This window comes from Xenopus tropicalis, chromosome 6 (genome assembly GCF_000004195.4).
Source record: "Xenopus tropicalis strain Nigerian chromosome 6, UCB_Xtro_10.0, whole genome shotgun sequence".
Classification (NCBI taxonomy): Eukaryota; Metazoa; Chordata; class Amphibia; order Anura; family Pipidae; genus Xenopus; species Xenopus tropicalis.
Window position 1 is genome coordinate 266,734 of NC_030682.2, and position 23,432 is coordinate 290,165.

Consider the following 23,432-nt stretch of genomic DNA (forward strand, 5'->3'; position numbering starts at 1 on the left):
CCTTACACCCCTAGAGTTGTACTGGTACGGGGGCCCAACCCTAACTGCCTTACACCCCTACAAGCGGTAACTGGTACGGGGGCCCAACCCTAACTGCCTTACACCCCTACAGCGGTACTGGTACGGGGGCCCAACCCTAACTGCCTTACAACCGCTAGAGTGGGTACTGGTACGGGGGCCCAACCCTAACTGCCTTCTGCCCCTAGAGTGGTACTGGTACGGGGCCCAACCCTAACTGCCTTACACCCCTAGAGTGGTACTGGTACGGGGGCCCACCCTAACTGCCTTACAACCCCTAGAGTGGTACTGGTACGGGGGCCCACCCTAACTGCCTTACACCCCTAGAGCGGTACTGGTACAGGGCCCAACCCCTAACTGCCTTACACCCCTAGAGCGGTACTGGTACGGGAGCCCAACCCTAACTGCCTTACACCCCTAGAGCGGTACTGGTACGGGGGCCACCCTAACTGCTTACACCCCTAGAGTGGTACTGGTTACGGGGGACCCAACCCTAACTGCCTTACACCCTAGAGTGGTTACTGGTACGGGGGCCCAACCCTAACTGCCTTACACCCTAGAGTGGTACTGGTACGGGGCCAAACCCTAACTGCCTTACACCCCTAGAGTGGTACTGGTACGGGGGCCCAACCCTAACTGCCTTACACCCCTAGAGTGGTACTGGTACGGGGGCCCAACCCTAACTGCCTTACACCCCTAGAGTGGTACTGGTATGGGGGCCCAACCCTAACTGCCTTACAACCCCTAGAGTGGTACTGGTACGGGGGCCCAACCCTAACTGCCTTACACCCCTAGAGTGGTACTGGTACGGGGGCCCAACCCTAACTGCCTTACACCCCTAGAGTGGTACTGGTACGGGGGCCCAACCCTAACTGCCTTACACCCCTAGAGTGGTACTGGTACGGGGGCCCAACCCTAACTGCCTTACACCCCTAGAGTGGTACTGGTACGGGGGCCCAACCCTAACTGCCTATACCCCTAGAGTGGTACTGGTACGGGGGCCCAACCCTAACTGCCTTATACCCTAGAGTGGTACTGGTACAGGGCCCAACCCTAACTGCCTTACACCCCCTAGAGTGGTACTGGTACGGGGGCTAGGCCCTAACTGCCTTACACCCCTAGAGTGGTACTGGTACGGGGGCTAAGGCCCTAACTGTCTTACACCCCTAGAGCGGTACTGGTACGGGGGCCCAACCCTAACTGCCTTACCCCCTAGAGTGGTACTGGTACGGGGGCCCAACCCTAACTGCCTTATACCCCTAGAGTGGTACTGGTATGGGGGTCCGACCCTACTGCCATTATACCCCTAGAGTGGTACTGGTAACGGGGCCCACCCTAACTGCCTTATACCGCTAGAGTGGTACTGGTACGGGGGCCCAACCCTAACTGTTTTTGCACCCCTAGAGTGGTACTGGTACGGGGGCCAACCCTAACGCCTTATACCCCTAGAGTGGTACTGTATGGGGGTCCGACCTATGCCTTACTCCCTAGAGTGGTACTGGTACGGGGGCCCACCCTAACTGCCCTTACACCCTAGAGTGGTACTGGTACAGGGCCCAACCCTAACTCCTACACCCTAGAGTGGTACTGGTACAGGGGCCCAACCTAACTGCCTTACACCCCTAGAGTGGTACTGTACAGGGGCCCAACCCTACTGCTACCCGCTAGAGCGGTACTGGTACGGGGGCCCCAACCCTAACTGCCTTACAACCCCCTAGAGCAGTACTGGTACGGGGCCCACCCTACTGCCTTACACCCCCTAGAGTGGTACTGGTACGGGGGCCCAACCCTAACTGCCTTACACCCTTAGAGCGGTACTGGTACGGGGGCCCAACCTAACTGCCTTACACCCCTAGAGTGGTACTGGTACGGGGGCCAACCCTAACTGCCTTACAACCTTAGAGGCGGTAACTGGTACGGGGGCCCAACCCTAACTGCTTACACCCTAGAGTGGTAGCTGGTGACGGGGGCCCAACCCTAACTGCTTACACCCCTAGAGTGGTATTGGTACGGGGGCCCAACCCTAACTGTCTTGCACCCGTTAGAGCGGTACTGGTACAGGCCCAACCCTAACTGCCTTAGACCCCTAGAGTGGTACTGGTACGGGGGCCCAACCCTAACTGCCTTACACCCTAGAGTGGTACTGGTACGGGGGCCCAACCCTAACTGCCTTACATCCCTAGAGTGGTACTGGTACGGGGGGCCAAACCCTAACTACCTTACACCCTAGAGCGGTACTGGTACGGGGGCCCAACCCTAACTGCCTTACATCCCTAGAGTGGTACTGGTACGGGGGCCAAACCCTAACTACCTTACACCCCTAGAGTGGTACTGGTACGGGAGTCTGACCCTTACTGCCTTACACCCCTAGAGTGGTACTGGTATGGGGGCCCAACCCTAACTGCCTTAGACCCCTAGAGGCGGTACTGGTACGGGGGCCCAACCCTAACTGCCTTAGACCCCTAGAGTGGTACTGGTACGGGGGCCCAACCCTAACTGCCTTACACCCCTAGAGTGGTACTGGTACGGGGGCCCAACCCTAACTGCTTAAACCCCTAGAGTGGTAATGTACAGGGGCCACCCTAACTGCCTTCTGCCCCTAGAGTGGTACTGTTACAGGGGCCCAACCCTAACTGCCTTACCCCCTAGAGTGGTACTGGTACAGGGGCCCAACCCTAACTGCCTTCTGCCCCTAGAGTGGTACTGGTACGGGGGCCAAACCCTAACTGCCTTACACCCCTAGAGTGGTACTGGTATGGGGGTCTGACCCTAACTGCCTTACACCCCTAGAGTGGTACTGGTATGGGGGCCCAACCCTAACTGCCTTAGACCCCTAGAGCGGTACTGGTACGGGGGCCCAATCCTAACTGCCTTATACCCTAGAGTGGTACTGGTACGGGGGCCCAACCCTAACTGCCTTAAACCCCTAGAGTGGTACTGGTACAGGGGCCCAACCCTAACTGCCCTTCCTGCCCCTAGAGTGGTACTGGTACAGGGGCCCAACCCTAACTGTCTTACGCCCCTAGAGCGGTACTGGTACGGGGACCCAACCCTAACTGCCTTACACCCCTAGAGTGGTACTGGTACGGGGGCCCAACCCTAACTGCCTTACACCCCTAGAGCGGTACTGGTACGGGGGCCCAACCCTAACTGCCTTACACCCCTAGAGTTGTACTGGTACGGGGGCCCAACCCTAACTGCCTTACACCCCTAGAGTGGTACTGGTACAGGGGCCCACCTAACTGCCTTACACCCCTAGAGTTGTACTGGTACAGGGGCCCAACCCTAACTGCCTTACACCCCTAGAGTGGTACTGGTACAGGGGCCCAACCCTAACTGGCCTTACACCCCTAGAGTGGTACTGGTACGGGGGGCCCAACCCTAACTGCCTTACACCCCTAGAGTGGTACTGGTATGGGGGCCCAACCCTAACTGCCTTACACCCCTAGAGTGGTACTGGTATGGGGGCCCAACCCTAACTGCCTTACACCCTAGAGTGGTACTGGTACGGGGGCCCAACCCTAACTGTCTTACACCCCTAGAGCGGTACTGGTACGGGGACCCAACCCTAACTGCCTTACACCCCTAGAGCGTACTGGTACGGGGGCCCAACCCTAACTGTCTTACACCCCTAGAGCGGTACTGGTACAGGGCCCAACCCTAACTGCCTTACACCCCTAGAGTGGTACTGGTACTGGGGCCCAACCCTAACTGCCTTACACCCCTAGAGTGGTACTGGTACGGGGGCCCAACCCTAACTGCCTTACACCCCTAGAGCGGTATTGGTACGGGGGCCCAACCCTAACTGCCTTACACCCCTAGAGTGGTACTGGTACAGGGCCAAACCCTAACTGCCTTACACCCCTAGAGTGGTACTGGTACGGGGGCCCAACCCTAACTGCCTTACACCCCTAGAGCAGTACTGGTACGGGGGCCCAACCCTAACTGCCTTACACCCCTAGAGCAGTACTGGTACGGGGGCCCAACCCTAACTGCCTTACACCCCTAGAGCAGTACTGGTACGGGGGCCCAACCCTAACTGCCTTACACCCCTAGAGTGGTACTGGTACGGGGGCCCAACCCTAACTGCCTTACACCCCTAGAGTGGTACTGGTACGGGGGCCCAACCCTAACTGCCTTACACCCCTAGAGTGGTACTGGTACGGGGCCCAACCCTAACTGCCTTACACCCCTAGAGCGGTACTGGTACAGGGCCCAACCCTAACTGCCTTACACCCCTAGAGCGGTACTGGTACGGAGGTCCGACCCTAACTGCCTTACACCCCTAGAGCGGTACTGGTACGGGGGCCCAACCCTAACTGCCTTACACCCCTAGAGCAGTACTGGTACGGGGGCCCAACCCTAACTGCCTTACACCCCTAGAGTGGTACTGGTACGGGGGCCCAACCCTAACTGCCTTACACCCCTAGAGTGGTACTGGTACGGGGGCCCAACCCTAACTGTCTTGCACCCTTAGAGCAGTACTGGTACAGGCCCAACCCTAACTGCCTTACACCCCTAGAGTGGTACTGGTACGGGGGCCCAACCCTAACTGCCTTACACCCCTAGAGTGGTATTGGTACGGGGGCCCAACCCTAACTGCCTTACATCCCTAGAGTGGTACTGGTACGGGGGCCAAACCCTAACTGCCTTGCACCCCTAGAGTGGTACTGGTACGGGAGTCTGACCCTTACTGCCTTACACCCCTAGAGTGGTACTGGTACGGGGGCCCAACCCTAACTGCCTTAGACCCCTAGAGCGGTACTGGTACGGGGGCCCAATCCTAACTGCCTTAGACCCCTAGAGTGGTACTGGTACGGGGGCCCAACCCTAACTGCCTTACACCCCTAGAGTGGTACTGGTACGGGGGCCCAACCCTAACTGCCTTAAACCCCTAGAGTGGTACTGGTACAGGGGCCCAACCCTAACTGCCTTCTGCCCCTAGAGTGGTACTGGTACAGGGGCCCAACCCTAACTGCCTTACACCCCTAGAGTGGTACTGGTACAGGGGCCCAACCCTAACTGCCTTCTGCCCCTAGAGTGGTACTGGTACGGGGGCCCAACCCTAACTGCCTTAGACCCCTAGAGCGGTACTGGTACGGGGGCCCAATCCTAACTGCCTTACACCCCTAGAGTGGTACTGGTACGGGGGCCAAACCCTAACTGCCTTACACCCCTAGAGTGGTACTGGTACGGGGGCCCAACCCTAACTGCCTTAGACCCCTAGAGCGGTACTGGTACGGGGGCCCAATCCTAACTGCCTTACACCCCTAGAGTGGTACTGGTACGGGGGCCCAACCCTAACTGCCTTATACCCCTAGAGTGGTACTGGTACGGGGGCCCAACCCTAACTGCCTTAAACCCCTAGAGTGGTACTGGTACAGGGGCCCAACCCTAACTGCCTTCTGCCCCTAGAGTGGTACTGGTACAGGGGCCCAACCCTAACTGTCTTACACCCCTAGAGCGGTACTGGTACGGGGACCCAACCCTAACTGCCTTACACCCCTAGAGTGGTACTGGTACGGGGGCCCAAACCTAACTGACTTACACCCCTAGAGCGGTACTGGTACGGGGGCCCAACCCTAACTGCCTTACACCCCTAGAGCGGTACTGGTACGGGGGCCCAACCCTAACTGCCTTACACCCCTAGAGTTGTACTGGTACGGGGGCCCAACCCTAACTGCCTTACACCCCTAGAGTGGTACTGGTACAGGGGCCCAACCCTAACTGCCTTACACCCCTAGAGTGGTACTGGTATGGGGGCCCAACCCTAACTGCCTTACACCCCTAGAGTGGTACTGGTACGGGGGCCCAACCCTAACTGTCTTACACCCCTAGAGCGGTACTGGTACGGGGACCCAACCCTAACTGCCTTACACCCCTAGAGCGGTACTGGTACGGGGGCCCAACCCTAACTGTCTTACACCCCTAGAGCGGTACTGGGTACAGGGCCCAACCCTAACTGCCTTACACCCCTAGAGTGGTACTGGTACTGGGGCCCAACCCTAACTGCCTTACACCCCTAGAGTGGTACTGGTACGGGGGCCCAACCCTAAGTGCCTTACACCCCTAGAGCGGTACTGGTACGGGGGCCCAACCCTAACTGCCTTACACCCCTAGAGCAGTACTGGTACGGGGGCCCAACCCTAACTGCCTTACACCCCTAGAGCAGTACTGGTACGGGGGCCCAACCCTAACTGCCTTACACCCCTAGAGCGGTACTGGTACAGGGCCCAACCCTAACTGCCTTACACCCCTAGAGCGGTACTGGTACGGAGGTCCGACCCTAACTGCCTTACACCCCTAGAGCGGTACTGGTACGGGGGCCCAACCCTAACTGCCTTACACCCCTAGAGTGGTATTGGTACGGGGGCCCAACCCTAACTGCCTTACACCCCTAGAGTGGTACTGGTACGGAGGTCCGACCCTAACTGCCTTACACCCCTAGAGCGGTACTGGTACGGGGGCCCAACCCTAACTGCCTTCTGCCCCTAGAGTGGTACTGGTACGGGGGCCCAACCCTAACTGCCTTACACCCCTAGAGTGGTACTGGTACGGGGGCCCAACCCTAACTGCCTTACACCCCTAGAGCGATACTGGTACGGGGGCCAAACCCTAACTGCCTTACACCCCTAGAGTGGTACTGGTACGGGGGCCCAACCCTAACTGCCTTACACCCCTAGAGCAGTACTGGTACGGGGGCCCAACCCTAACTGCCTTACACCCCTAGAGCGGTACTGGTACAGGGCCCAACCCTAACTGCCTTACACCCCTAGAGTGGTACTGGTACGGGGGCCCAACCCTAACTGCCTTACACCCCTAGAGTGGTACTGGTACGGGGGCCCAACCCTAACTGCCTTACACCCTAGAGTGGTACTGGTACGGGGGCCCAACCCTAACTGCCTTACACCCCTAGAGTGGTACTGGTACGGGGGTCCGACCCTAACTGCCTTACACCCCTAGAGTGGTACTGGTACAGGGGCCCAACCCTAACTGCCTTACACCCCTAGAGTGGTACTGGTACAGGGGCCCAACCCTAACTGCCTTACACCCCTAGAGTGGTACTGGTACAGGGGCCCAACCCTAACTGCCTTACACCCCTAGAGCGGTACTGGTTCAGGGGCCCAACCCTAACTGCCTTACACCCCTAGAGTTGTACTGGTACGGGGGCCCAACCCTAACTGCCTTACACCCCTAGAGTGGTACTGGTACGGGGACCCAACCCTAACTGCCTTACACCCCTAGAGCGGTACTGGTACGGGGGCCCAACCCTAACTGCCTTACACCCCTAGAGCGGTACTGGTACAGGGCCCAACCCTAACTGCCTTACACCCCTAGAGTGGTACTGGTACTGGGGCCCAACCCTAACTGCCTTACACCCCTAGAGTGGTACTGGTACGGGGGCCCAACCCTAACTGCCTTACACCCCTAGAGCGGTACTGGTACGGGGGCCCAACCCTAACTGCCTTACACCCCTAGAGCAGTACTGGTACGGGGGCCCAACCCTAACTGCCTTACACCAATAGAGCAGTACTGGTACGGGGGCCCAACCCTAACTGCCTTACACCCCTAGAGTGGTACTGGTACGGGGCCCAACCCTAACTGCCTTACACCCCTAGAGCGGTACTGGTACAGGGCCCAACCCTAACTGCCTTACACCCCTAGAGTGGTACTGGTACGGGGGTCCGACCCTAACTGCCTTACACCCCTAGAGTGGTACTGGTACAGGGGCCCAACCCTAACTGCCTTACACCCCTAGAGTGGTACTGGTACAGGGGCCCAACCCTAACTGCCTTACACCCCTAGAGTGGTACTGGTACAGGGGCCCAACCCTAACTGCCTTACACCCCTAGAGCGGTACTGGTTCAGGGGCCCAACCCTAACTGCCCTACACCCCTAGAGTTGTACTGGTACGGGGGCCCAACCCTAACTGCCTTACACCCCTAGAGTGGTACTGGTACGGGGACCCAACCCTAACTGCCTTACACCCCTAGAGCGGTACTGGTACGGGGGCCCAACCCTAACTGCCTTACACTCCTAGAGCGGTACTGGTACAGGGCCCAACCCTAACTGCCTTACACCCCTAGAGTGGTACTGGTACTGGGGCCCAACCCTAACTGCCTTACACCCCTAGAGTGGTACTGGTACAGGGGCCCAACCCTAACTGCCTTACACCCCTAGAGCGGTACTGGTACGGGGGCCCAACCCTAACTGCCTTACACCCCTAGAGTGGTACTGGTACGGGGGCCCAACCCTAACTGCCTTACACCCCTAGAGTGGTACTGGTACGGGGGCCCAACCCTAACTGCCTTACACCCCTAGAGCAGTACTGGTACGGGGGCCCAACCCTAACTGCCTTACACCCCTAGAGCAGTACTGGTACGGAGGTCCGACCCTAACTGCCTTACACCCCTAGAGCGGTACTGGTACGGGGGCCCAACCCTAACTGCCTTACACCCCTAGAGCGGTACTGGTACGGGGGCCCAACCCTAACTGCCTTACACCCCTAGAGCAGTACTGGTACGGGGGCCCAACCCTAACTGCCTTACACCCCTAGAGTGGTACTGGTACGGGGCCCAACCCTAACTGCCTTACACCCTAGAGCGGTACTGGTACAGGGCCCAACCCTAACTGCCTTACACCCCTAGAGCGGTACTGGTACGGAGGTCCGACCCTAACTGCCTTACACCCCTAGAGCGGTACTGGTACGGGGGCCCAACCCTAACTGCCTTACACCCCTAGAGTGGTACTGGTACGGGGGCCCAACCCTAACTGCCTTCTGCCCCTAGAGTGGTACTGGTACGGGGGCCCAACCCTAACTGCCTTACACCCCTAGAGTGGTACTGGTACGGGGGCCCAACCCTAACTGCCTTACACCCCTAGAGCGGTACTGGTACGGGGGCCCAACCCTAACTGCCTTACACCCCTAGAGCGGTACTGGTACGGAGGCCCAACCCTAACTGCCTTACACCCCTAGAGTGGTACTGGTACGGGGGCCCAACCCTAACTGCCTTACACCCCTAGAGCGGTACTGGTACGGGGGCCCAACCCTAACTGCCTTACACCCCTAGAGTGGTACTGGTACGGGGGCCCAACCCTAACTGCCTTACACCCCTAGAGCGGTACTGGTACGGGGGCCCAACCCTAACTGCCTTACACCCCTAGAGCGGTACTGGTACGGGGGCCAAACCCTAACTGCCTTACACCCCTAGAGTGGTACTGGTACGGGGGCCCAACCCTAACTGCCTTACACCCCTAGAGCAGTACTGGTACGGGGGCCCAACCCTAACTGCCTTACACCCCTAGAGCGGTACTGGTACAGGGCCCAACCCTAACTGCCTTACACCCCTAGAGTGGTACTGGTACGGGGGCCCAACCCTAACTGCCTTACACCCCTAGAGTGGTACTGGTATGGGGGACCCAACCCTAACTGCCTTACACCCCTAGAGTGGTACTGGTACAGGGGCCCAACCCTAACTGCCTTACACCCCTAGAGTGGTACTGGTACGGGGGCCCAACCCTAACTGCCTTACACCCCTAGAGCGGTACTGGTACGGGGGCCCAAACCTAACTGCCTTACACCCCTAGAGTGGTACTGGTACGGGGGCCCAACCCTAACTGCCTTACACCCCTAGAGCGGTACTGGTACGGGGGCCCAACCCTAACTGCCTTACACCCCTAGAGTGGTACTGGTATGGGGGCCCAACCCTAACTGCCTTACACCCCTAGAGTGGTACTGGTACAGAGGGCTGATTTATTGAAATTTAACCCCTAACCCCGCCCATTTGTGCCACTTCCTGCTTCCTCCTTTCCCAGGCTGTGCCGGGGGGGCAGGGGCACTGTAGGATAGGAACCAATCAGCAGCTAGACTGACCTGATAGGGAACTGAAGCCTGTCTGTGCTTGTGTGACTGCAGGGCTGTGATTGGCTCTCCCCCTCCTACTGTGCTTCTGGCAGGAACCGTTAAGACACGCCCACCCCTTATTTGAAACCCAGACAGGGACCTGAGAGGATCTATAGGGAGCCCCAATAAAGGGGCCATTGTTACAGATAGGGTTAATGTTTAGATATTGGATCATATTTAATTTATCCAGTATGTTTCTTGTACCTTAGCCCTGGGGGGGGGGGGGTGTAAGGGGCAGATACAGTCACTGTGTTACATACAGAGAAGTTATTGGGCTGATGGGCACTAAAGTGAATAATATTCTGTACCTTAGCCCTGGGGGGGGGGTGTAAGGGGCAGATACACTCACTGTGTTACATACAGAGAAGTTATTGGGCTGATGGGCACTAAAGTGAATAACATTCTGTACCTTAGCCCTGGGGGGGGGAGTGTAAGGGGCAGATACAGTCACTGTGTTACATACAGAGAAGTTATTGGGCTGATGGGCACTAAAGTGAATAATATTCTGTACCTTAGCCCTGGGGGGGGGGGAGTGTAAGGGGCAGATACACTCACTGTGTTACATACAGAGAAGTTATTGGGCTGATGGGCACTAAAGTGAATAATATTCTGTACCTTAGCCCTGGGGGGGGGGGGTGTAAGGGGCAGATACACTCACTGTGTTACATACAGAGAAGTTATTGGGCTGATGGGCACTAAAGTGAATAATATTCTGTACCTTAGCCCTGGGGGGGGGAGTGTAAGGGGCAGATACAGTCACTGTGTTACATACAGAGAAGTTATTGGGCTGATGGGCACTAAAGTGAATAATATTCTGTACCTTAGCCCTGGGGGGGGGAGTTGTAAGGGGCAGATACAGTCACTGTGTTACATACAGAGAAGTTATTGGGCTGATGGGCACTAAAGTGAATAATATTCTGTACCTTAGCCCTGGGGGGGGGAGTGTAAGGGGCAGATACAGTCACTGTGTTACATACAGAGAAGTTATTGGGCTGATGGGCACTAAAGTGAATAATATTCTGTACCTTAGCCCTGGGGGGGGGGAGTGTAAGGGGCAGATACAGTCACTGTGTTACATACAGAGAAGTTATTGGGCTGATGGGCACTAAAGTGAATAATATTCTGTACCTTAGCCCTGGGGGGGGGAGTGTAAGGGGCAGATACAGTCACTGTGTTACATACAGAGAAGTTATTGGGCTGATGGGCACTAAAGTGAATAATATTCTGTACCTTAGCCCTGGGGGGGGGGAGTGTAAGGGGCAGATACAGTCACTGTGTTACATACAGAGAAGTTATTGGGCTGATGGGCACTAAAGTGAATAATATTCTGTACCTTAGCCCTGGGGGGGGGAGTGTAAGGGGCAGATACACTCACTGTGTTACATACAGAGAAGTTATTGGGCTGATGGGCACTAAAGTGAATAATATTCTGTACCTTAGCCCTGGGGGGGGGGAGTGTAAGGGGCAGATACAGTCACTGTGTTACATACAGAGAAGTTATTGGGCTGATGGGCACTAAAGTGAATAATATTCTGTACCTTAGCCCTGGGGGGGGAGTGTAAGGGGCAGATACACTCACTGTGTTACATACAGAGAAGTTATTGGGCTGATGGGCACTAAAGTGAATAATATTCTGTACCTTAGCCCTGGGGGGGGGGAGTGTAAGGGGCAGATACAGTCACTGTGTTACATACAGAGAAGTTATTGGGCTGATGGGCACTAAAGTGAATAATATTCTGTACCTTAGCCCTGGGGGGGGGGAGTGTAAGGGGCAGATACAGTCACTGTGTTACATACAGAGAAGTTATTGGGCTGATGGGCACTAAAGTGAATAATATTCTGTACCTTAGCCCTGGGGGGGGGAGTGTAAGGGGCAGATACAGTCACTGTGTTACATACAGAGAAGTTATTGGGCTGATGGGCACTAAAGTGAGTAATATTCTGTACCTTAGCCCTGGGGGGGGGTGTAAGGGGCAGATACGCTCACTGTGTTACATACAGAGAAGTTATTGGGCTGATGGGCACTAAAGTGAATAATATTCTGTACCTTAGCCCTGGGGGGGGAGTGTAAGGGGCAGATACACTCACTGTGTTACATACAGAGAAGTTATTGGGCTGATGGGCACTAAAGTGAATAATATTCTGTACCTTAGCCCTGGGGGGGGGGGGAGTGTAAGGGGCAGATACAGTCACTGTGTTACATACAGAGAAGTTATTGGGCTGATGGGCACTAAAGTGAATAATATTCTGTACCTTAGCCCTGGGGGGGAGTGTAAGGGGCAGATACACTCACTGTGTTACATACAGAGAAGTTATTGGGCTGATGGGCACTAAAGTGAATAATATTCTGTACCTTAGCCCTGGGGGGGGGGGGGTGTAAGGGGCAGATACAGTCACTGTGTTACATACAGAGAAGTTATTGGGCTGATGGGCACTAAAGTGAATAATATTCTGTACCTTAGCCCTGGGGGGGGAGTGTAAGGGGCAGATACAGTCACTGTGTTACATACAGAGAAGTTATTGGGCTGATGGGCACTAAAGTGAATAATATTCTGTACCTTAGCCCTGGGGGGGGTGTAAGGGGCAGATACAGTCACTGTGTTACATACAGAGAAGTTATTGGGCTGATGGGCACTAAAGTGAGTAATATTCTGTACCTTAGCCCTGGGGGGGGGTGTAAGGGGCAGATACGCTCACTGTGTTACATACAGAGAAGTTATTGGGCTGATGGGCACTAAAGTGAATAATATTCTGTACCTTAGCCCTGGGGGGGGGGGGGGGGTGTAAGGGGCAGATACAGTCACTGTGTTACATACAGAGAAGTTATTGGGCTGATGGGCACTAAAGTGAATAATATTCTGTACCTTAGCCCTGGGGGGGAGTGTAAGGGGCAGATACAGTCACTGTGTTACATACAGAGAAGTTATTGGGCTGATGGGCACTAAAGTGAGTAATATTCTGTACCTTAGCCCTGGGGGGGGGGTGTAAGGGGCAGATACGCTCACTGTGTTACATACAGAGAAGTTATTGGGCTGATGGGCACTAAAGTGAATAATATTCTGTACCTTAGCCCTGGGGGGGGGGAGTGTAAGGGGCAGATACACTCACTGTGTTACATACAGAGAAGTTATTGGGCTGATGGGCACTAAAGTGAATAATATTCTGTACCTTAGCCCTGGGGGGGGGGGGGGGTGTAAGGGGCAATACAGTCACTGTGTTACATACAGAGAAGTTATTGGGCTGATGGGCACTAAAGTGAATAATATTCTGTACCTTAGCCCTGGGGGGGGGAGTGTAAGGGGCAGATACACTCACTGTGTTACATACAGAGAAGTTATTGGGCTGATGGGCACTAAAGTGAGTAATATTCTGTACCTTAGCCCTGGGGGGGGGAGTGTAAGGGGCAGATACAGTCACTGTGTTACATACAGAGAAGTTATTGGGCTGATGGGCACTAAAGTGAATAATATTCTGTACCTTAGCCCTGGGGGGGGGGAGTGTAAGGGGCAGATACAGTCACTGTGTTACATACAGAGAAGTTATTGGGCTGATGGGCACTAAAGTGAGTAATATTCTGTACCTTAGCCCTGGGGGGGGGGGTGTAAGGGGCAGATACGCTCACTGTGTTACATACAGAGAAGTTATTGGGCTGATGGGCACTAAAGTGAATAATATTCTGTACCTTAGCCCTGGGGGGGGGTGTAAGGGGCAGATACAGTCACTGTGTTACATACAGAGAAGTTATTGGGCTGATGGGCACTAAAGTGAATAATATTCTGTACCTTAGCCCTGGGGGGGGGGGGGGGGGTGTAAGGGGCAGATACACTCACTGTGTTACATACAGAGAAGTTATTGGGCTGATGGGCACTAAAGTGAATAATATTCTGTACCTTAGCCCTGGGGGGGGGTGTAAGGGGCAGATACACTCACTGTGTTACATACAGAGAAGTTATTGGGCTGATGGGCACTAAAGTGAGTAATATTCTGTACCTTAGCCCTGGGGGGGGGAGTGTAAGGGGCAGATACAGTCACTGTGTTACATACAGAGAAGTTATTGGGCTGATGGGCACTAAAGTGAATAATATTCTGTACCTTAGCCCTGGGGGGGGTGTAAGGGGCAGATACAGTCACTGTGTTACATACAGAGAAGTTATTGGGCTGATGGGCACTAAAGTGAATAATATTCTGTACCTTAGCCCTGGGGGGGAGTGTAAGGGGCAGATACAGTCACTGTGTTACATACAGAGAAGTTATTGGGCTGATGGGCACTAAAGTGAATAATATTCTGTACCTTAGCCCTGGGGGGGGGGTGTAAGGGGCAGATACACTCACTGTGTTACATACAGAGAAGTTATTGGGCTGATGGGCACTAAAGTGAGTAATATTCTGTACCTTAGCCCTGGGGGGGAGTGTAAGGGGCAGATACACTCACTGTGGTTACATACAGAGAAGTTATTGGGCTGATGGGCACTAAAGTGAATAATATTCTGTACCTTAGCCCTGGGGGGGCGGGGTGTAAGGGGCAGATACACTCACTGTGTTACATACAGAGAAGTTATTGGGCTGATGGGCACTAAAGTGAATAATATTCTGTACCTTAGCCCTGGGGGGGGGGGAGTGTAAGGGGCAGATACAGTCACTGTGTTACATACAGAGAAGTTATTGGGCTGATGGGCACTAAAGTGAATAATATTCTGTACCTTAGCCCTGGGGGGGGGGAGTGTAAGGGGCAGATACAGTCACTGTGTTACATACAGAGAAGTTATTGGGCTGATGGGCACTAAAGTGAATAATATTCTGTACCTTAGCCCTGGGGGGGGGTGTAAGGGGCAGATACAGTCACTGTGTTACATACAGAGAAGTTATTGGGCTGATGGGCACTAAAGTGAATAATATTCTGTACCTTAGCCCTGGGGGGGGGTGTAAGGGGCAGATACACTCACTGTGTTACATACAGAGAAGTTATTGGGCTGATGGGCACTAAAGTGAGTAATATTCTGTACCTTAGCCCTGGGGGGGGGGAGTGTAAGGGGCAGATACACTCACTGTGTTACATACAGAGAAGTTATTGGGCTGATGGGCACTAAAGTGAATAATATTCTGTACCTTAGCCCTGGGGGGGGGAGTGTAAGGGGCAGATACAGTCACTGTGTTACATACAGAGAAGTTATTGGGCTGATGGGCACTAAAGTGAATAATATTCTGTACCTTAGCCCTGGGGGGGGGGGGGTGTAAGGGGCAGATACACTCACTGTGTTACATACAGAGAAGTTATTGGGCTGATGGGCACTAAAGTGAATAATATTCTGTACCTTAGCCCTGGGGGGGGGGGGTGTAAGGGGCAGATACACTCACTGTGTTACATACAGAGAAGTTATTGGGCTGATGGGCACTAAAGTGAATAATATTCTGTACCTTAGCCCTGGGGGGGGGGGGTGTAAGGGGCAGATACACTCACTGTGTTACATACAGAGAAGTTATTGGGCTGATGGGCACTAAAGTGAGTAATATTCTGTACCTTAGCCCTGGGGGGGGGGAGTGTAAGGGGCAGATACACTCACTGTGTTACATACAGAGAAGTTATTGGGCTGATGGGCACTAAAGTGAATAATATTCTGTACCTTAGCCCTGGGGGGGGGGGTGTAAGGGGCAGATACACTCACTGTGTTACATACAGAGAAGTTATTGGGCTGATGGGCACTAAAGTGAATAATATTCTGTACCTTAGCCCTGGGGGGGGGGGGTGTAAGGGGCAGATACAGTCACTGTGTTACATACAGAGAAGTTATTGGGCTGATGGGCACTAAAGTGAATAATATTCTGTACCTTAGCCCTGGGGGGGGGGAGTGTAAGGGGCAGATACAGTCACTATGTTACATACAGAGAAGCCTTTACACTGGGGCAGTTTATTCCCAGAGGGGCTGTTTGTAACAGCAAAGTGACTAAAGCTTTTGTCTCAGCTTCTGCCTCTGTTTCCAACCTTTGTAACGTATATTTGTTACACAGCTCAGTATTTGGGATCATTACAAGGGGGAAAGTCAGCCAATAAGGATTCAGCTAAAGTCTCTCCCCAAGCTCAAAGTGCCAGGAAGGACTGTGATTGGTTGGCCTGTATGCATGTAGGGAACAGGCAGAGACTAGAGCAAGCAGGCAGGGGAAAGAAGAATATTGTGAGTCGCTCCCTAAGCTCAGTGACATCAGCCAAGAGCAGACTGAGCATGTGCAGTAGTTGGGCAAAAGATGGAGAGCTACTGGGGGCATCTTCAGGGGCATGGGGCTTTATTTCTATAGAGCTTTGGGGGCTTTGGGCTGGTACAGGGGCTCAGAACTCACAGCTAAACATTTCTAGCCATATTCTTTTTTAGGCTTTAGTTGTCCTTTAAATTCTCTAAATACAATCTTTCTAACATGATTGCTATGGGTGAAACTGCAGTGTTTATGGGCCAATCATCTCAAACAACAATTGAACAGCGGGGTGCCTCCTCAGTGTCCATTCCCCCCACTGCTTACGAAGGTGCCCGCGTTACCTGTATATCGGCAATTCCTCTGGATGGCACTAAACTCCCCCCTCTAATCATTTCTAAGGGCAAGAAGGAAAAGATTGAACGTGTTTTGGGAATTTTTGTTCTTGGGTGGGTTTAATGCTGCCGCTGGGTATGTGGGGGGGCCGGAGAGGGCTGCTAGTCGGGGTGCAGCCAGTGTATTAGGTATAAAGTCATTTCTTCATGAAAGGAAAATAGACCAAGTAATGATTCCCGCAGGAATGGCGGCCTGTCCCCACACTCTTTATATTGCAATAAACAAGCCACAAGGACTATTTGCGCAGGGAAATGAATGACTACATTGAGAATAGAATGGAGAGAAATCAGCGCGGAAACTTAAGCCTAAACTGCAAGAGATTGTGACTTGGGGGAAGAACTGATGGGAGGGAATGGCTGACAGTTGCACTACAGGCCGGCTGCCTGGATAAGAAGGGCTCATAGGGCAGTGCTATGGCTAAACATGATTGGGCCCACTGGTTCTGAAAGAAATGGAGTCACAAGTAACTGACCTGGAACTTCTGGGTGGGGATTGTTATGAGGAGGTTCCAGAAGAACTTGATTGTCACTGAATAAATGTGTAAATGTACCGTAGTTTGTTGTACATGGAAACAATGGCAGCAAGAAATCCGTTCCAGTTTGTCTGGTTCAACTATAAATCTGCACTGGATTCTTCTTCCTGGAGAAATAACCCATCCCCTGAAAATAAGGCCTTGTGTATATTCTGCAGCTTAAAAACATATAATACGGTGTCTTATTTTGGGGGAAACAGGGTAGTGGGGCCCCCGTAGGTGCACTCCCGGATCCCACTAGGTGGCGCTGCGCTAATAAGTACCTGGTACCCAGTCTCTCCCAATACCACTACATACCCTCAGGTAAGTGCCACTCGGGGAGTGTAACCCTGTCAGTGCCCTCAGGTAAGCGCCACTCGGGGAGTGTAACCCTGTCAGTGCCCTCAGGTAAGTGCCACTCGGGGAGTGTAACCCTGTCAGTGCCCTCAGGTAAGTGCCACTCGGGGAGTGTAACACTGTCAGTGCCATCAGGTAAGTGCCACTCGGGGAGTGTAACCCTGTCAGTGCCCTCAGGTAAGTGCCACTCGGGGAGCGTAACCCTGTCAGTGCCATCAGGTAAGTGCCACTCGGGGAGTGTAACCCTGTCAGTGCCCTCAGGTAAGTGCCACTCGGGGAGTGTAACCCTGTCAGTGCCCTCAGGTAAGTGCCACTCGGGGAGTGTAACCCTGTCAGTGCCCTCAGGTAAGTGCCACTCGGGGAGTGTAACCCTGTCAGTGTCCTCAGGTAAGTGCCACTCGGGGAGTGTGACACTGTCAGTGCCCTCAGGTAAGTGCCACTCGGGGAGTGTAACCCTGTCAGTGCCCTCAGGTAAGTGCCACTCGGGGAGTGTAACCCTGTCAGTGCCATCAGGTAAGTGCCACTCGGGGAGTGTAACACTGTCAGTGCCCTCAGGTAAGTGCCACTCGGGGAGTGTAACACTGTCAGTGCCATCAGGTAAGTGCCACTCGGGGAGTGTAACCCTGTCAGTGCCCTCAGGTAAGCGCCACTCGGGGAGTGTAACCCTGTCAGTGCCCTCAGGTAAGTGCCACTCGGGGAGTGTAACCCTGTCAGTGCCCTCAGGTAAGTGCCACTCGGGGAGTGTAACACTGTCAGTGCCCTCAGGTAAGTGCCACTCGGGGAGTGTAACCCTGTCAGTGCCCTCAGGTAAGTGCCACTCGGGAAGTGTAACCCTGTCAGTGCCAGGAGCGGTGAGGATAGGGTTACACTCACATGAGTAACTGAGTGGGAGTGAAGGAATGTTGGGTAGGTGGCAGTGGGTTAGGGGGCTGGTAGTGGAGAAGGGGGGGCCAGGGAGCAGGAGCAGTGGGGTGGGCAGTCACTGTCTAGCGAAACATTTGGGATATAAGTATTTAGGATTGGGGGTTAAATAGTAGGTTTGTAAATATGCTAAATGACAACTTTTTATTTCAGGCAGTTCAAGAACCCACTAGGAATGACTCTATTTTGGACCTGGTGATTTCTAATAATAATGAACTTATCTCTAACATTTGTGTGGGGGGGGGCATTTGGGGAACAGTGATCCCAACATGGTCTCCTTTGGGATAATGCTGCAGAGACAGCTCTATAAGGGAGTAACTAAACGCTCAGACGTGCAGACTTTGCCAGTATAAGGGCATCTCTGCAATGTGGCAGCTGGGAAAGGCTTTTCATGGGGTTAGGCACAGAAGGAAAATGGAACATCTTTATAACATTGCTTTGTAGGTATACACAACAGTATATTCCCCTAGTAAGCAAGGAGAGGCATCGCAAAGCAAAACCTTTATGGCTGAATAAAAGTGTTATTGTCGAGGTTGGTAAGAAAAAACATGCTTTTAAAGCATTCAAGTTAGCTGGGGCAGCTGGGGCTTTCATCAGGTACAGGGGGGCAAATAAAGCAGCAAAAAAGCTATCAGGCAGCTAAAATAGAAATGGAAAGGGATATTGCAGCTAGGAGTAAAAAGAATCCTAAATTATTTTTTAATTATGTGAATAGTAAAAAAATGAAGCAAGAAGGGGTGGGAACTTTATTATCACGGGGGGGTACATTGGTTGATGAGAACGGGGAAAAAGCTGAAATTTTGAACTCTTATTTCCCATCTGTCTATACATCTGAGGAGCCAGATAATGAAGGCTTCCCTTGTAATATGCCCAGTTCTAGTAATTTAGCTACTGACGCATGGGGCACTCGGGAGGGAATTCAAAAGAGACTTGAACATGTAAAGGTAAACAAAGGTCCAGGGCCGGATGGGATTCATCCCAGGGTATTAAATGAGCTGAGCGCTGTGATTGCCAAACCTCTTCACTTAATTTCCCAGGATTCATTGAGGCCTGGCATGGTGCCGAGAGACTGGCGGATTGCTAATGTGGTGCCGTTATTTAAACAGGGATCCCGCTCTCAGCCTGAAAACTATAGGCCTGTTAGTCTGACATCAGTAGTAGGAAAACTTTTGGAAGGGGTAATAAGGGATAGGGTAGTTGAATACATTGCAGTTCACAATACTATTAGTTTGTGCCACAGGGGTTTATGGGTAACAGATCTTGCCAGACTAATTTAGTCGCCTTTTATGAGGAGGTGAGCAGGAACCTTGATGCTGGAATGGCAGTGGATGGGATCTACTTGGACTTTGCTAAAGCGTTTGATACAGTACCTCACAGAGGGTTAATGATCAAATTAAGGAATATTGGCCTAGAACATAATATTTGTAATTGGATAGAGAACTGGCTGAAGGATAGAGTACAAAGAGTGGGGGGAAATGGAACATTTTCTAATTGGACCAGTGTGGTTAGTGGGTACCGCAGGGGTCAGTCCTTGGTCCTTTGCTTTTTAACTTGTTTATTAATGCCCTGGGGGGGGGCATAGACAGTACTGTTTCTATTTTTGCTGATGATACTAAATTGGGCAAAACTATATGTTCCATGCAGGATGTGCCGCTTTGCAGAGCGATTTGACTGGGAAACTGGGCAGCAAACTGGGAAATGAGGTTCAATGTTGATAAGTGCAAAGTTCTGCCCTTTGGTAGGAATAATATAAACGCAAACTATCTACTGAATGGGAGTGAGTTGGGGGGATCCTTAATGGAGAAGGATCTGGGGGTTTTTGTTGATCACAAGTTGTCTAATTCCAGGCAGTGTCATTCTGTGGCTACTAAAGCAAATAAAGTGCTGTCTTGTATAAAAAAAGGGCATTGACTCAAGGGATGAGAACATAATTTTGCCCCTTTATAGGTCCCTGGTAAGGCCTCACCTTGAGTATGGGGGGCAGTAACAGTGAGTATGGGGGCAGTAACAGTGAGTATGGGGGGCAGTAACAGTGAGTATGGGGGGCAGTAACAGTGAGTATGGGGGGCAGTAACAGTGAGTATGGGGGGGCAGTAACAGTGAGTATGGGGGGCAGTAACAGTGAGTATGGGGGCAGTAACAGTGAGTATGGGGGGCAGTAACAGTGAGTATGGGGGGCAGTAACAGTGAGTATGGGGGGCAGTAACAGTGAGTATGGGGGGCAGTGACAGTGAGTATGGGGGGGGCAGTAACAGTGAGTATGGGGGGCAGTAACAGTGAGTATGGGGGGCAGTAACAGTGAGTATGGGGGGGCAGTAACAGTGAGTATGGGGGGCAGTAACAGTGAGTATGGGGGACAGTTACAGTGAGTATGGGGGGGCAGTAACAGTGAGTATGGGGGGCAGTAACAGTGAGTATGGGGGGCAGTAACAGTGAGTATGGGGGGGCAGTAACAGTGAGTATGGGGGGCAGTAACAGTGAGTATGGGGGGGCAGTAACAGTGAGTATGGGGGGGGCAGTAACAGTGAGTATGGGGGGGCAGTAACAGTGAGTATGGGGGGCAGTAACAGTGAGTATGGGGGGCAGTAACAGTGAGTATGCAGTGCAGTTTTGGGCTCCAGTCCTTAAGAAGGATATTAATGAGCTGGAGAGAGTGCAGAGACTGCAACTAAACTGGTAAAGGGGATGGAAGGGTTAAACTATGAGGTTAGACTGTCGAGGTTGGGGTTGTTTTCTCTGGAAAAGAGGCGCTTGCGAGGGGACATGATTACTCTGTACAAGTACATTAGGGGGGATTATAGGCAGTTGGGGGATGTTCTTTTTTCCCATAAAAACAATCAGCGCACCAGAGGCCCCCCCTATAGATTAGAGGAACAGAGCTTCCATTTGAAGCAGCGTAGGGGGTTCCTCACGGTGAGGGCAGTGAGGGGGTTGGGGAATGCCCTGCCGGGGGATGTTGGGTAGGGGGTTCCTCACGGTGGGGGCAGTGAGGGGGTTGGGGAACGCCCTGCCGGGGGATGTTGGGTAGGGGGTTCCTCACGGTGAGGGCAGTGAGGGGGTTGGGGAATGTCCTGCCGGGGGATGTTGGGGAGGGGGTTCCTCACGGTGAGGGCAGTGAGGGGGTTGGGGAATGCCCTGCCGGGGGATGTTGGGTAGGGGGTTCCTCACGGTGAGGGCAGTGAGGGGGTTGGGGAATGCCCTGCCGGGGGATGTTGGGTAGGGGGTTCCTCACGGTGAGGGCAGTGAGGGGGTTGGGGAATGCCCTGCCGGGGGATGTTGGGTAGGGGGTTCCTCACGGTGAGGGCAGTGAGGGGGTTGGGGAATACCCTGCCGGGGGATGTTGGGTAGGGGGTTCCTCACGGTGAGGGCAGTGAGGGGGTTGGGGAATACCCTGCCGGGGGATGTTGGGTAGGGGGTTCCTCACGGTGAGGGCAGTGAGGGGGTTGGGGAATGCCCTGCCGGGGGATGTTGGGTAGGGGGTTCCTCACGGTGAGGGCAGTGAGGGGGTTGGGGAATGCCCTGCCGGGGGATGTTGGGTAGGGGGTTCCTCACGGTGAGGGCAGTGAGGGGGTTGGGGAATGCCCTGCCGGGGGATGTTGGGTAGGGGGTTCCTCACGGTGAGGGCAGTGAGGGGGTTGGGGAATGCCCTGCCGGGGGATGTTGGGTAGGGGGTTCCTCACGGTGAGGGCAGTGAGGGGGTTGGGGAATGCCCTGCCGGGGGGTGTTGGGTAGGGGGTTCCTCACGGTGAGGGCAGTGAGGGGGTTGGGGAATGCCCTGCCGGGGGGGGGTTGGGTAGGGGGTTCCTCACGGTGAGGGCAGTGAGGGGGTTGGGGAATGCCCTGCCGGGGGATGTTGGGTAGGGGGTTCCTCACGGTGAGGGCAGTGAGGGGGTTGGGGAATGCCCTGCCGGGGGATGTTGGGTAGGGGGTTCCTCACGGTGAGGGCAGTGAGGGGGTTGGGGAATGCCCCTAGTGATGGGGTAATGGCAGATTCTGTTAATGCCTTTAAGAGGGGCCTGGATGAGTTCTTGAACAAGCAGAATACCCAAGGCTATTGTGATACTAATACCTACAGTTAGTACTAGTGGTTGTATTTATAGTTTATGTATGTGAGTGTATAGATTGGTAGGTGTGGGTTAGGTGTGCTGGGTTTACTTGGATGGGTTGAACTTGATGGACACTGGTCTTTTTTCAACCCTATGTAACTATGTAACTATGTAACTGCCCCAGGGGCAGAGAGAGGGATAAATGAACTGTATGTGCCCCACAAGAAGGGAACCAGGAGGGAGAATAGAAAGGGATGTGATTGAGGCCTCAGTGAGAAGAGAGGAGATGCCTATTGCCCCAGTGGGGTGTGAGGGGCATGGGGGGCACAGGGGGCACTGACAGAGAGAGAAGCCACCATGGCACAGTCAGTCTGGGAGAGACAGGGGCACTAACAGTGATGGGAGGAACAGATTTAGATGAATAGAGTGTAAGTGGGTTAGAGAGCGGCACTGAGACGGGCACAACAGGAGGGGGGGAAGGGAGAGGGGAGGGGGGATTCTGAATAAAGTTAGATGGGGTACAGGTATGAAAGGGTTACATTAAAGGGGAGTGAGTCTGAGAGTGAAATCACATGGGTGAGTGATAGTGAGTGGGATTTGGGGGCATATCTATAGAGGGGCTATAGTGTTAGGGGCAGGAATGGGAGGGGGAAGCAGGGGCAGTTGGGGGCCCTGATGGGTCACACAGGTTCTATACACAGGTAAGTACCATTCCCTGTAATAGGCAAGGCTTGGATTTACCCCACTTACCAAACATGCCCCTTCCCGGCCCCCTGGGAGCAGATGTGATGGTGCCGAGAGCGAAAGCAGCTTCTCATGCAACGGAAATCTACTTCCTGTTAGATACTGGGGGAACCTGTTCTACCTGCACCGGGGGGGGGGGGGGGGGGGGGGGGGAAATTCCGAAATATTTAGGGAATGTGCTCAGTATAGGGGAGGGGTAGGGCAGATTGGAATATACCAACAGCTAAACAACCAGGGAGAGTTAATCAGATCTTATGGGAATCACTAAGGGAAATGTTGTGCTATTAAGAAAGAGAAAGGGGCACAGGGCAAACTGGGACTGATTAAAGGCAACACTAACCTATTATCTGAG

The 23,432-nt window shown here is 53.5% G+C and overlaps 1 long non-coding RNA gene across 1 annotated transcript in view; it reads right to left on the reverse strand.

Annotated features, from left to right (window-relative positions):
- Window positions 1-23,187, reverse strand: part of LOC101732803 — a 45,387-nt gene extending 22,200 nt beyond the window's left edge. Inside the window, exons 1-2 of the long non-coding RNA XR_004223295.1 lie at window positions 23,087-23,187; window positions 16,974-17,140 (exon numbers count right to left, since the gene is read on the reverse strand). This is a non-coding gene — a long non-coding RNA (uncharacterized LOC101732803). The remainder of the gene's footprint in view (window positions 1-16,973; window positions 17,141-23,086) is intronic.
- Between the last annotated feature and the right edge of the window lie 245 nt (window positions 23,188-23,432).